At 40.9% G+C, this 13496-nt stretch overlaps 1 protein-coding gene across 2 annotated transcripts in view; it reads left to right on the top strand.

The window, feature by feature from the left end:
• The window catches only part of igsf11 (immunoglobulin superfamily member 11), a 362823-nt gene that overhangs the window by 335723 nt on the left and 13604 nt on the right, over positions 1–13496 (top strand). The window lies entirely within an intron of this gene.

The following is a 13496-nucleotide window of genomic DNA, read 5'->3' as shown; positions in this document are numbered from 1 at the left end:
TCCTTTTTTGTGGGGACACTGTTGATTGTTATGTCATGTACGGGATGTACTTTGTGGACGCCGTCTCCGCTCCACACGCTGTAAGTTTTTGCTGTCGTCCAGCATTCTGTTTTTGTTTACTTTGTAGCCAGTTCAATTTTACTTTTGTTTTGCATAGCCATCCTTATGCTTCAGTGCCTTTTCCTAGCGGGACTTGCCTTTTGTTCATTTTTGGTTAAAGCATTACATACCTTTTACATACCAAAAAAGGTTGAAAAACACTGCACTGGAGAACGGCACATTGTTATAATTATTGATTTGCAAAAAATATTTTTTGGACCAATTAGGTGAAGTTGCATGATTTCACACGGCACACCAGACAAGATCTCACCGCGGCACAGTGGTTGAAAAACACTGCATTAGCAGACATATTATCTGGCGTTTTGTTTCACAATATTATGCAAAACCAACTTTTCTTACCTTCTAGTACCTGCTGATTTGAGATCTGCATAAGAAAAAAAAATCATAATATGACCCCTTTAATGTGCCTTATATGTACATACGGCTATGCTCAGTGGCCTAGTGGTTAGAGTGTCCGCCCTGAGATCAGTAGGTCGTGAGTTCAAAACCCGGCCGAGTCATACCAAAGACTATAAAATGGGACCCATTACCTCCCACTCAGCATCAAGGGTTGGAATTGGTGGTTGAATCTCCAAAATGACTCCCGAGCGCTGGTCATCGCTGCTGCTCACTGTTCCCCTCACCTCCCAGGGGGTGGAAGAAGGGGATGGGTCAAATGCAGAGGGTAATTTCACCACACCTAGTGTGTGCGTGACTATCAGTGGTACTTTAACTTTAACATTACAGCTTAATGTATCCATATTTACATACTGTAATATTGTGTGGGTTAAGCAGATGTTTATGTTGAAGTACATTCATCATAAACAATACATTTCAGGCACTTTTTAGACACAGTTTCATCTATTAAACTTTTATCCAACTTATTTTTTTTTGGACTGGTTTGGTGGTCTGTCAAGACAAAATAATATTAATTTCTAACTTCAGGGAATTCTGTAATTTTGGCAATCTTTGTTGTTTTTGTTTTATCTCTGTTTGTTGTCATTATTATGGGGTTTTGTATTGGAGGGGAGGATGTTAACCCATTTGGGCTTAATTAATTTTACACTTTGCACATTGGAATCCAATCCAATCCAATCCACTTTATTTATATCACACATTTAAACAACACAAATGTTTCCAAAGTGCTGCACAAAAATATTAAAAAACAATGCCTGAATAAAAACAAAATAAATAAATATAAAAACAATCTAAAAATCCATCCATCCATTTTCTACCGCTTGTCTCTTTAGGGGTTGTGGAGGGTGAAATAAACATGTAAAAACACAGAGGACCACACAACTCACATAGTGTTAAAAGCCAGAGAATAAAAGTGGGTCTTAAGACGAGACTTAAAACACTCCACTGTGGGAGCAGTTCGAACATATACAAAGCAAACTATAACCTGCTACCCAAGAATATACAAACCCCGTTTCCATATGAGTTGGGAAAATGTGTTAGATGTAAATATAAACGGAATACAATGATTTGCAAATCATTTTCAACCCATATTCAGTTGAATATGCTACAAAGACAACATATTTGATGTTCAAACTGATAAACATTTTTTTTTTTTTGCAAATAATCATTAACTTTAGAATTTGATGCCAGCAACACGTGACAAAGAAGTTGGGAAAGGTGGCAATAAATACTGATAAAGTTGAGGAATGCTCATCAAACACTTATTTGGAACATCCCACAGGTGAACAGGCAAATTGGGAACAGGTGGGTGCCATGATTGGGTATAAAAGTAGATTCCATTAAATGAAATCACAAACAAGGATGGGGCGAGGGTCACCACTTTGTCAACAAATGCGTGAGCAAATTGTTGAAAAGTTTAAGAAAAACCTTTCTCAACCAGCTATTGCAAGGAATTTAGGGATTTCACCATCTACGGTCCGTAATATCATCAAAGGGTTCAGAGAATCTGGAGAAATCACTGCACGTAAGCAGCTAAGCCCGTGACCTTCGATCCCTCAGGCTGTACTGCATCAACAAGTGACATCAGTGTGTAAAGGATATCACCACATGGGTTCAGGAACACTTCAGAAACCCACTGTCAGTAACTACAGTTGGTCGCTACACCTGTAAGTGCAAGTTAAAACTCTCCTATGCAAGGCGAAACCCGTTTATCAACAACACCAGAAACGCCGTCGGCGTCGCTGGGCCTGAGCTCATCTAAGATGGACTGATACAAAGTGGAAAAGTGTTCTGTGGTCTGACAAGTCCACATTTCAAATTGTTTTTGGAAACTGTGGACGTCGTGTCCTCTGGACCAAAGAGGAAAAGAACCATCCGGATTGTTATAGGCGCAAAGTTGAAAAGAAAGCATCTGTGATGGTATGGGGGTGTATTAGTGCCCAAGACATGAATAACTTACTCATCTGTGAAGGCGCCATTAATGCTGAAAGGTACATACAGGTTTTGGAGCAACATATGTTGCCATCCAAGCAACATTACCATGGACGCCCCTGCTTATTTCAGCAAGACAATGCCAAGCCACATGTTACATCAACGTGGCTTCATAGTAAAAGAGTGCGGGTACTAGACTGGCCTGCCTGTAGTCCACACCTGTCTCCCATTGAAAATGTGTGGCACATTATGAAGCCTAAAATACCACAACGGAGACCCCCGGACTGTTGAACAACTTAAGCTGTACATCAAGCAAGAATGGGAAATAATTCCACCTGAGAAGCTTAAAAATGTGTCTCCTCAGTTCCCAAACGTTTACTGAGTGTTGTTAAAAGGAAAGGCCATGTAACACAGTGGTGAACATGCCCTTTCCCAACTACTTTGGCACGTGTTACAGCCATGAAATTCTAAGTTAATTATTATTTGCAAAAAAAAATAAGTTTATGAGTTTGAACATCAAATATCTTGTCTTTGTAGTGCATTCAATTGAATATGGGTTGAAAAGGATTTGCCAATAATTGTATTCCGTTTATATTTACATCTAACACAATTTCCCAACTCATATGGAAACGGGGTTTGTACAACAATTTTTCTCAACAAAAAAGGAGACATATAATCTTAGAGAAAAATGTAATTTAAAACATTTGTACGCACGTACAACACTTAACACCCTCAGTATAATCAGTATGTGGAATTACATTATGGAATGGATTAAGCAAAGAAATCAAACAATATACTAATATGATCCACTTCAAGAAACTCTGTGTTTACAAAGTACAAAGAAGAAGAACCATAATAAACATTCTGAATTTATCTCATCCATCCATTCATTTTCTAGATAATCTTACGCATCTCACCATATGAAATATAACTTACTTCACCCGGTTGTATTTATTTATTTTTTATTGTTATTACGTATGGAGTATATTGTGAATAAATTGAGAACAGGAAGTGAACAACAGTTTCAGCAACTGCTATGTAAAGGAAACGGGGTAGGATTAAATAAGCTCTGCTTCTTCCTACTCCTTTTCGAACATGTTGAATAGAGAAACTGGAAATTGTGATGTATCATGTTGTATGCATGCATGTTCCAAATAAACTCAAAGTCAACTCAACTCAACATGGAGGAGCAGAGTGTTCCAGAGCTTAGGGCCGACCGCAGAGAAGGCCCTGTCTCCCTTGATTTTTAAGTCTGGTCTTGGGCACCACGAGCTGGAGCTGGCTCTCGGACCTCAGAGCACGCGCAGGAGTGTACATTCGGATAAGGTCCGAGATATAATGAGGTGCCAGTCCATGCAAAGCTTTAAAAACCAAACAGCAACATTTTTAAATCAATTCTAAAAATGAACAGAGAGCCAGTGCAAAGTCTCAAGAATTGTTTCCTGGCCCCTGTTAAAAGTCGTTCTGCCGCGTTCTGGACTAACTCTTTTTTGGCTAATGCCAGCATAAAGTGCATTGCAGTAGTCCGGGCGACTTGAAATAAAAGCATGCACGACTTGTTTAAAAAAGGTTAAAAGATAAAAAACGGTTTTACTTTTGCTAAAAGACGAAGATGGATAAAAACACGATTTTAAAACGCCATTGACTTGTTTGTCAAGTTTACTGTCTATAGTGACGCCGAGGCTGGTGACTTTGGGACGCACATAATTTTGCAATGGTCCCAAGTCAGCGAGGGCCGGACCATCCATCCATCCATTTTCTACCGCTTGTCCCTTTTGGGGTCGCGGGGGGTGCTGGAGCCTATCTCAGCTGCATTCGGGCGGAAGGCATTGCAGGGCCAACACAGATAGACAGACAACGTCGGACCAAAAAAAACTAAAATTTCCGTTTTTTTTCCCTAATTCTTAATTGAATGTTTGTTTTTATCAGTATGCATTAAATAAACAATAATCAACACACAGACTGACAGGAAAAAAGACTCAAAACGAGGACGAGCGTGCAGTAGAAGTGCAGCGGGGAGAGAGTTAGAGACGGTTATTTGGGCAGAACAATCGCACACACTCACAACCCCAGATACACTGATACACTATTCCCAAGAGTAAAATGAATGCACACTGACACACCGAACCTCACAGACATGGAGGACATGAAGTCGCCGGGCTCTCATCACAGCTGAGGAGCTGCCTATTCATCTGCACGTAAGAGGACAAAGCGAACGCATTGCACTCAGGAAATTGCAACAGCGCAATTTACAACCGTTAAGCAGCAGTACAGGACAGTGGAGGCACACACACACACACACACACACACACACACACACACACACACACACACACACACACACACACACACACACACATATACTGGTTATCATTTGGAATGGAGACCAAGTTTTTGATCATCACTTGTGGGGACCACCCTTTCTACAGGTTGTGGAGGCATAAAAAAAATTAGGTAAAACGGCCACTGCCCAGTTAGCTCATACACGTATTTAAAGGCCTACTGAAATGCGATTTTCTTATTTAAACGAGGATAGCAGGTCCATTCTATGTGTCATACTTGATCATTTCGCGATATTGCCATATTTTTGCTGAAAGGATTTAGTAGAGAACATTGACGATAAAGTTCGCAACTTTTGGTCGCTGATAAAAAAGCCTTGCCTGTACCGGAAGTAGCAGACGATATGCGCGTGACGTCACAGGTTGTGGACCTCCTCACATCCGGAAATTGTTTACAATCATGGCCACCAGCAGCGAGAGCGATTTGGACCGAGAAAGCGACGATTTCCCCATTAATTTGAGCGAGGATGAAAGATTTGTGGATGAGGAAAGTGAGAGTGAAGGACTAGAGGGCAGTGGGAGCGATTCAGATAGGGAAGATGCTGTGAGAGGCGGGTGGGACCTGATATTCAGCTGGGAATGACTAAAACAGTAAATAAACACAAGACATATATATACTCTATTAGCCACAACACAACCAGGCTTATATTTAATATGCCACAAATTAATCCCGCATAACAAACACCTCCCCCCTCCCGTCCATATAACCCGCCAATACAACTCAAACACCTGCACAACACACTCAATCCCACAGCCCAAAGTACCGTTCACCTCCCCAAAGTTCATACAGCACATATATTTCCCCAAAGTCCCCAAAGTTACGTACGTGACATGCACATAGCGGCACGCACGTACGGGCAAGCAATCAAATGTTTGGAAGCCGCAGCTGCATGCGTACTCACGGTACCGCGTCTGCGCATCCAACTCAAAGTTCTCCTGGTAAGAGTCTCTGTTGTCCCAGTTCTCCACAGGCCAATGGTAAAGGTTGACTGTCATCTTTCGGGAATGTAAACAATGAAACACCGGCTGTGTTATCCGGCACAACAGTCGGGGTGCATTCTACGGCGGGGGGGCGTTATCTGGCACAACACCTGCCGCAATACACCGCTTCCCACCTACAGCTTTCTTCTTTGCTGTCTCCATTGTTCATTGAACAAATTGCAAAAGATTCACCAACACATATGTCCAGAATACTGTGGAATTTTGCGATGAAAACAGACAACTTAATAGCTGACCACCATGCTGTCCCAAAATGTCCTCTACAATCCGTGACGTCACGTGCAGGAGCATCATACCGAGACGTTTTCAGCAGGATATTTTGCGCAAAATTTAAAATTGCACTTTAGTAAGCTAACCCGGCCGTATTGGCATGTGTTGCAATGTTAAGATTTCATCATTGATATATAAACTATCAGACTGCGTGGTCGGTAGTAGTGGGTTTCAGTAGGCCTTTAAATCTCTGGATTGATGAAGTAATGTGCTGATCATTCTTACTGGGGACCCTGGGGAAAAAGAGTTAATATGGTTCATGGGGACCAAATTTAAAGAATTTTGCATAATTCACACAAATTTGTACGTGACTACTAAGGACCATTTAAAAAAATAAAAATAAAAGTTCAAATTAAATATGACATGATCCTCAGAATACAGTGTCAGGTTCAAACACTGATGACATCTATTAAACAAGACAAGAAGCAAAGAATCAAACAGAGACAGAATTCAATTTGGACTCAATATTGAGGAGAGTCGCCTTTACACTGTACCCTTGCACAGTATCTTAGCACACGCTTCCAAAAGATTGCATGCCTCCTTCTTTTATTTTGGACCCTCCCCGGCCACATGGCCACCACTGTTTCCAAAGGACAAAGGTCGCAAAAAGTTCACAGAAAAGGTCGTAAAGAATTCACAGAAAAGGTCAGTTCAAAATGAGTTCGTAAAATAGTTCAAAAAGAGGTCGTCTGGAAATTGGGCAGATCCTGTCATCTCTCCGCTTTGAAGTCCTTGGGTTAGAACAATATCTTTCTGTTGATTACCATACATGAAAGAACACAGGAACACCTTCATCTTGCTCCCCCCCTCCACAGTGGAGTTTTACGAGCCTTACTCTTGGTAGGTTTCAAAGACAGCTTTTTTCTTCTTGCCTGGAACTCATTTCTACACAAAAGTTTTTTGTGATAACTTACAAACAATTATTCTAACAACAGCACTACAGCTGTCCTCTTATAGGAAGTTTCACCACTTAAATGTTAAAGAAAACCCTGCATCTTCTGTGACATTACTGAAAACTGCTATTTAGCAGTAATGAAGTTGTCTGGAACTCTATATAGAAGGATGGAAAATTCTGAATGTGAATCATACTTTAAGGTACAAACCCCGTTTCCATATGAGTTGGGAAATTGTGTTAGATGTAAATATAAACGGAATACAATGATTTGCAAATCTGTTTCAACCCATATTCAATTCAATGCACTACAAAGACAAGCTATTTGATGTTCAAACTCATAAACTTTTTTTTTTTTTGCAAATAATCATTAACTTTAGAATTTGATGCCAGCAACACGTGACAAAGAAGTTGGGAAAGGTGGCAATAAATACTGATAAAGTTGAAGAATGCTCATCAAACACTTATTTGGAACATCCCACAGGTGAACAGGCAAATTGGGAACAGGTGGGTGCCATGATTGGGTATCAAAGTAGATTCCATGAAATGCTCAGTCATTCACAAACAAGGATGGGGCGAGGGTCACCACTTTGTCAACAAATGCGTGAGCAAATTGTTGAACAGTTTAAGAAAAACTTTTCTCAACCAGCTATTGCAAGGAATTTGGGGATTTCACCATCTACGGTCGTAATATCATCAAAGGGTTCAGAGAATCTGGAGAAATCACTGCATGTAAGCAGCTAAGTCCGTGACCTTCGATCCCTCAGGCTGTACTGCATCAACAAGCGACATCAGTGTGTAAAGGATATCATCACATGGGCTCAGGAACACTTCAGAAATCCACTGTCAGTAACTACAGTTGGTCGCTACATCTGTAAGTGCAAGTTAAAACTCTCCTATGCAAGGCGAAAACCGTTATCAACAACACCCAGAAACGCCGTCGGCTTCGCTGGGCCTGAGCTCATCTAAGATGGACTGATACAAAGTGGAAAAGTGTTCTGTGGTCTGACGAGTCCACATTTCAAATTGTTTTTGGAAACTGTGGACGTCGTGTCCTCTGGACCAAAGAGGAAAAGAACCATCGGGATTGTTATAGGCGCAAAGTTGAAAAGCCAGCATCTGTGATGGTATGGGGGTGTATTAGTGCCCAAGACATGGGTAACTTACACATCTGTGAAGGCGCCATTAATGCTGAAAGGTACATACAGGTTTTGGAGCAACATATGTTGCCATCCAAGCAACGTTACCATTGACACCCCTGCTTATTTCAGCAAGACAATGCCAAGCCACGTGTTACATCAACGTGGCTTCATAGTAAAAGAGTGCGGGTACTAGACTGGCCTGCCTGTAGTCTAGACCTGTCTCCCATTGAAAATGTGTGGCGCATTATGAAGCCTAAAATACCACAATGGAGACCCCCGGACTGTTGAACAACTTAAGCTGTACATCAAGCAAGAATGGGAAATAATTCCACCTGAGAAGCTTAAAAAATGTGTCTCCTCAGTTCCCAAACATTTAGTGTTGTTAAAAGGAAAGGCCATGTAACACAATGGTGAACATGCCTTTTCCCAACTACTTTGGCACGTGTTGCAGCCACGAAATTCTAAGTTAATTATTATTTGCAAAAAAATAAAAATAAAGTTTATGAGTTTGAACATCAAAAATCTTGTCTTTGTAGTGCATTCAATTGAATATGGGTTGAAAATGATTTGTAAATCGTTGTATTCCGTTTATATTTACATTCAACACAATTCCCCAACTCATATGGAAACGGGGTTTGTCATAATGTTTTATAATCATGCTGTATGAAAATGTCATCCTAATTGAACACTAAACCAGATTGCTGTGCAAATGTCTCACACTCAAACTAACCAGTAAACATGTTTTATGGGCCAAAGCTTAAAAATCACTTAGGCATCGTCAGAATGGATCTGACTATCATTTAAAAAGGTTTCCCTTTAGGGGACCTGTTTTTTTGTCCCCATACCATCAGAGGTCCCATAAAGGTGACTGTGTAAACAGAGCGATGTCCCCATTAAGTAAGCATTGCCAGAACACACACACACACACACACACACACACACACACACACACACACACACACACACACACACACACTGGTACACTTTCATTAGAACTAGCCCTCACACACACACACCCACACACACACACTGAAGCTGGTTGTTTCCCTGGCTGGGTCTTTGAACAGCTCAATGAGGAGTCTTTTCAGTCAACTGAATGGCCCCTCTGGTTCCCCTCCGTTGTGTGTCCTCTTCATCTTTTGTGCGGGCCCAGTTCAGGGGTGAGAGCTGTGTTCGCTCGTTGCCGCAAAAACAAGCCGTTCCCGTTGGAAACCAGAGCGAGGAGCTTTTAATGGAATGTCATCGTTAAAGTTTCCCTTGCAAGGAGAGTTGTCATCGTGCCGTGGTTCCCCGGGACTCATGTTAAAAAGATTTTGGCTGTGCTTGCCTGCACGGCTGTCTGTGCATTCAACAGATAGCAGTTGACATGTTTGAAGTCAAATGTTTTCAATTATGCATACCAATAAGTGGATGCTTTCATCTTAAGAGCCTTATAGCTGCAAGAAAGCATACTTTTAGTATGTTCTCGTTACTCACTGAACTAGAAGCGACCACTTATCAAATGAAGGATTTTAGTTTATATGTCTGTTTAGGTTATTTTTCTGGAAACCACTACAAAGTGTTTGTTTTTACATGCTGTCAGTAGAGCTAGGACCCCCCTTAGTGTCCCATCAGTGCACATTACTCCCCTTATTATTATTATTATTATTATTATTATTATTATAGTATCGTAATTTCCAGACTACAGACCTCCTAATTTTAGGACAAATTTCATTTCGTATATTTATTGTCATGATCCGTGTTTTGTTATTTTCTGTTAGTTTTGGACTCTCTTAGTCCATGTTTGTGCACCTCTGGGTTTGTTTTAGTTTCCATGGGGATTAATTGGGTTCACCTGCCTCTGGTTAGTGGTCGGCACGCTCACCTGTTGTCGACCACTAATCAGAGAGCTATTTATTCACCTCTCTCGCCACGCTCAGTCTGGCTCAGTCTACTCAGTGGCCTCGTGGTTAAAGTGTCCGCTCTGAGATCGGTAGGTTGTGAGTTCAAACCCCGGTCATACCAAAGACTATAAAAATAGGACCCATTACCTCCCTGCTTGGCACTCAGCATCAAGGGTTGGATTTGGGGGTTAAATCACCAAAAATTATTGCCGGGCGCGGCCACCACTGCTGCTCACTGCTCCCCTCACCTCCCAGGGGGTGATCAAGGGTGATGGGTCAAATGCAGAGAATAATTTCGCCACACCTGGTGTGTCTGACAATCATTGGTACTTTAATTTTAACTTTATTGTTTGCTTCATGCAACAGTTGCGTTAGTATTTCTTGTCTCCAAGTTTATGCTTCCTGTGCTAAAAGGTAACCTTAGCTTCCCGTGCGATCGGCACGTTTTCCTTCTGCTTGTTTTCTGTTTTTGGTACGTGTTTGATTTTCGAAAAAATTAAATCATGTTCCTACCCGCACGCCTTGTCCGGAGTAGTCCGTCTGCATCCCGGGAAAACGAACCCTGCAGAAAGATGCGACCCCCCCACACGTAGGGGCGGTATAGCTCGGTTGGTAGAGCGGCCGTGCCAGCAACTTGAGGGTTGCAGGTTCGATCCCCACTTCTGCCATCCTAGTCACTGCCGTTGTGTCCTTGGGCAAGACACTTTACCCACCTGCTCCCAGTGCCAACCACACTGGTTTAAATGTAACTTAGATATTGGGTTTCACTATGTAAAGCGCTTTGAGTCACTTGAGAAAAAAGCACTATATAAATGTAATTCACTTCACTTCACTTCACTACATCTCATTCACAAACACATTCACACACTGATGGAGGAAGCCCCCATGCAAGGCGCTGTCGAATTTGGTGGAGGAGGAATTATGGTGTGGGGTTGTTTTTCAGGAGTTTCTCAGGCTCCCTCTCCGGAATCGAACCCTGATTCCCCGTTACCCGTTGTCACCAAATTAAATTATGTTCCTACCTGCACGCCTTGTCCGGAGTAGTCCGTCTGCATCCCGGGAGACCGAACCCAGCAGAAAGATGCGACCCCCCACACGTAACATTTATTGGATGCACAAGCTCTATAAGCCGCAGTTGTTTCCTCGACTGTTACCTTTATCGATTGCCTTTGGCTTTGCGGTTGCGTTGTGTGTATTTTTTTGTGTCTTAAGTGCTAAATGGCTGACTGAATGATTGTGTATGGTAATGGTAAATATTCTGTATTAATATAGCGCTTCACTATACCTGGAATGATACCCGAGGAACTTTACATTCTACATCACATTCACAAACACATTCACACACTCATGGAGGAAGCCCCCATGTAAGGCGCTGTGGAATTTGGTGGAGGAGGAATTATGGTGTGGGGTTTGTATTTCAGGAGTTGGGCTTGGCCCTTAGTTCCAGTGAAAATAACTTTGAATGCTCCAGGATACCAACAATATTTTGGTATGCTCCCAACCTTGTGAGAACAGGAGCGGGCCCCTTCTTCTTCCAACATGACTGTGCACCAGTGCACAAAGCAGTGAAGTGAAGTGTGAAGTGAATTATATTTATATAGCGCTTTTCTCTAGTGACTCAAAACGCTTTACATAGTGAAACCCAATATCTAAGTCACATTTAAACCAGTGTGGGTGGCACTGGGAGCAGGTGGGTAAAGTGTCTTGCCCAAGAACACAACGGCAGTGACTAGGATGGCGGAAGCGGGGATCGAACCTGGAACCCTCAAGTTGCTGGCACGGCCACTCTACCAACTGAGCTATACCGCAAAGTAAGGTCCATAAAGACATGGATGACAGTGTCTGGTGTGGATGAACTTGACTGGCCTGCACAGAGTCCTGACCTGAACCCGATAGAACACATTTGGGATGAATTAGAACAGAGACTGAGAGCCAGGCCTTCTCGACCAACATCAGTGTGTGACCTCACCAATGCACTTTTGGAAGAATGGTCGAAAATTCCTATAAACACACTCCGTAACCTTGTGGACAGCCTTCCCAGAAGAGTTGAAGCTGTAATAGCTGCAAAAGGTGGACCGACTTTAAATTGAACCCTATGGGTTAGGAATGAGATGGCATTTCAAGTTCATTTGTGAGTCAAGGCAGATGGCAAAATACTTAAGTCATTCATCATATATAACTGTATGTATATATATATATTTATATATATATATATATATATATATATATATATATATATATATATATATATATATATATATATATATACATATATATATATATATATATATATATATATATATATATATATATATATCTACAGTATATATGTATATATATATATATATATATCTACAGTATATATGTATATATATATACACACACACACATATGTATATATATATATATATATATATATATATATATATATATATATATATATATATATATATATATATATATACATACAGTTATATATGATGACTGACTTAAGGGCTGATTTGGAGACAGCAGATGCTGACGGGTTTTCTTTTTTTTTTTTTTGAATGGCATTCTTGTTTTCATAGAGTAGATATATGTTTAACATATGTCCTATATGAAATACAATTCTTGCAATATGAATTTTCTGATGTCTGGACCATTCCACGCTCACAGTTAGTGCCAGCATCCACCAGTGGGTTTAGTTGTAGAGCAGATTGCAGGGCAGCCTCTAAAGTGCCGGAGTAAAAGTGGTGCATATTATAGATGTCTGCTGCATGTTTCAAAACATAGCAAAACGCCACAGTAAAAAGCATAACACGAATGTGGAAGGGAAATGAGTGTCTCCATGACAACCGCATAGTACATTGCATAATACACTTTTGCACTTGTTATCAATTATACACGCAGTCTTAGTAGATCACCTGCAACACGGCAACCAATAATACACAACATTTTATAGTTTATACCCGCTATGTAGCACTTGTTATGTAGATCAGGCCCTATGTGTTGTAATTAGAGTAGAACTGTGCGTAGGTTACCCCACCTCACCTCACGCTTTCCTCACGCCTCTACATCCCCATAAAGAGTGACTCGTGATTGAATCCTGTCTTTTACGGAGAAAAGAGCAAAAGACAAAGATGACAGGTGGCGGCATATTGCGTCTGCCGTCAACGGTGCAGGTGAAAGAAAAGAGGTTGGATACCATGATGTGCAGTTCCATACATTAGCGAGCATGTTTTTAAGATGTGTATCTAATTGATCAGTCAATAACAAAGCATTTATAAAGCAGTAGTAAAGCACAGACCTCCGCCAAGCCCCCAATACACTAGTAAAGAAACCTTTTTTTAAAAAGTCCTTAATTCAGACGGTGATCTGGATCCCCCTCAACATATTTTTACTTGTTCCCTATCCCATTTCTGACATTTCCTTAAAGTTAAATCAAAATCTGTCTGTAACTTGTTGACTTCTGTTGCTAGTAAATAGACATATAAACAAACACCATTAAATAAATTATATATATATATATATATATATATATATA

Source organism: Nerophis lumbriciformis, linkage group LG30, assembly GCF_033978685.3.
Source record: "Nerophis lumbriciformis linkage group LG30, RoL_Nlum_v2.1, whole genome shotgun sequence".
Classification (NCBI taxonomy): Eukaryota; Metazoa; Chordata; class Actinopteri; order Syngnathiformes; family Syngnathidae; genus Nerophis; species Nerophis lumbriciformis.
This window is presented reverse-complemented; position numbering and strand designations above follow the sequence as displayed.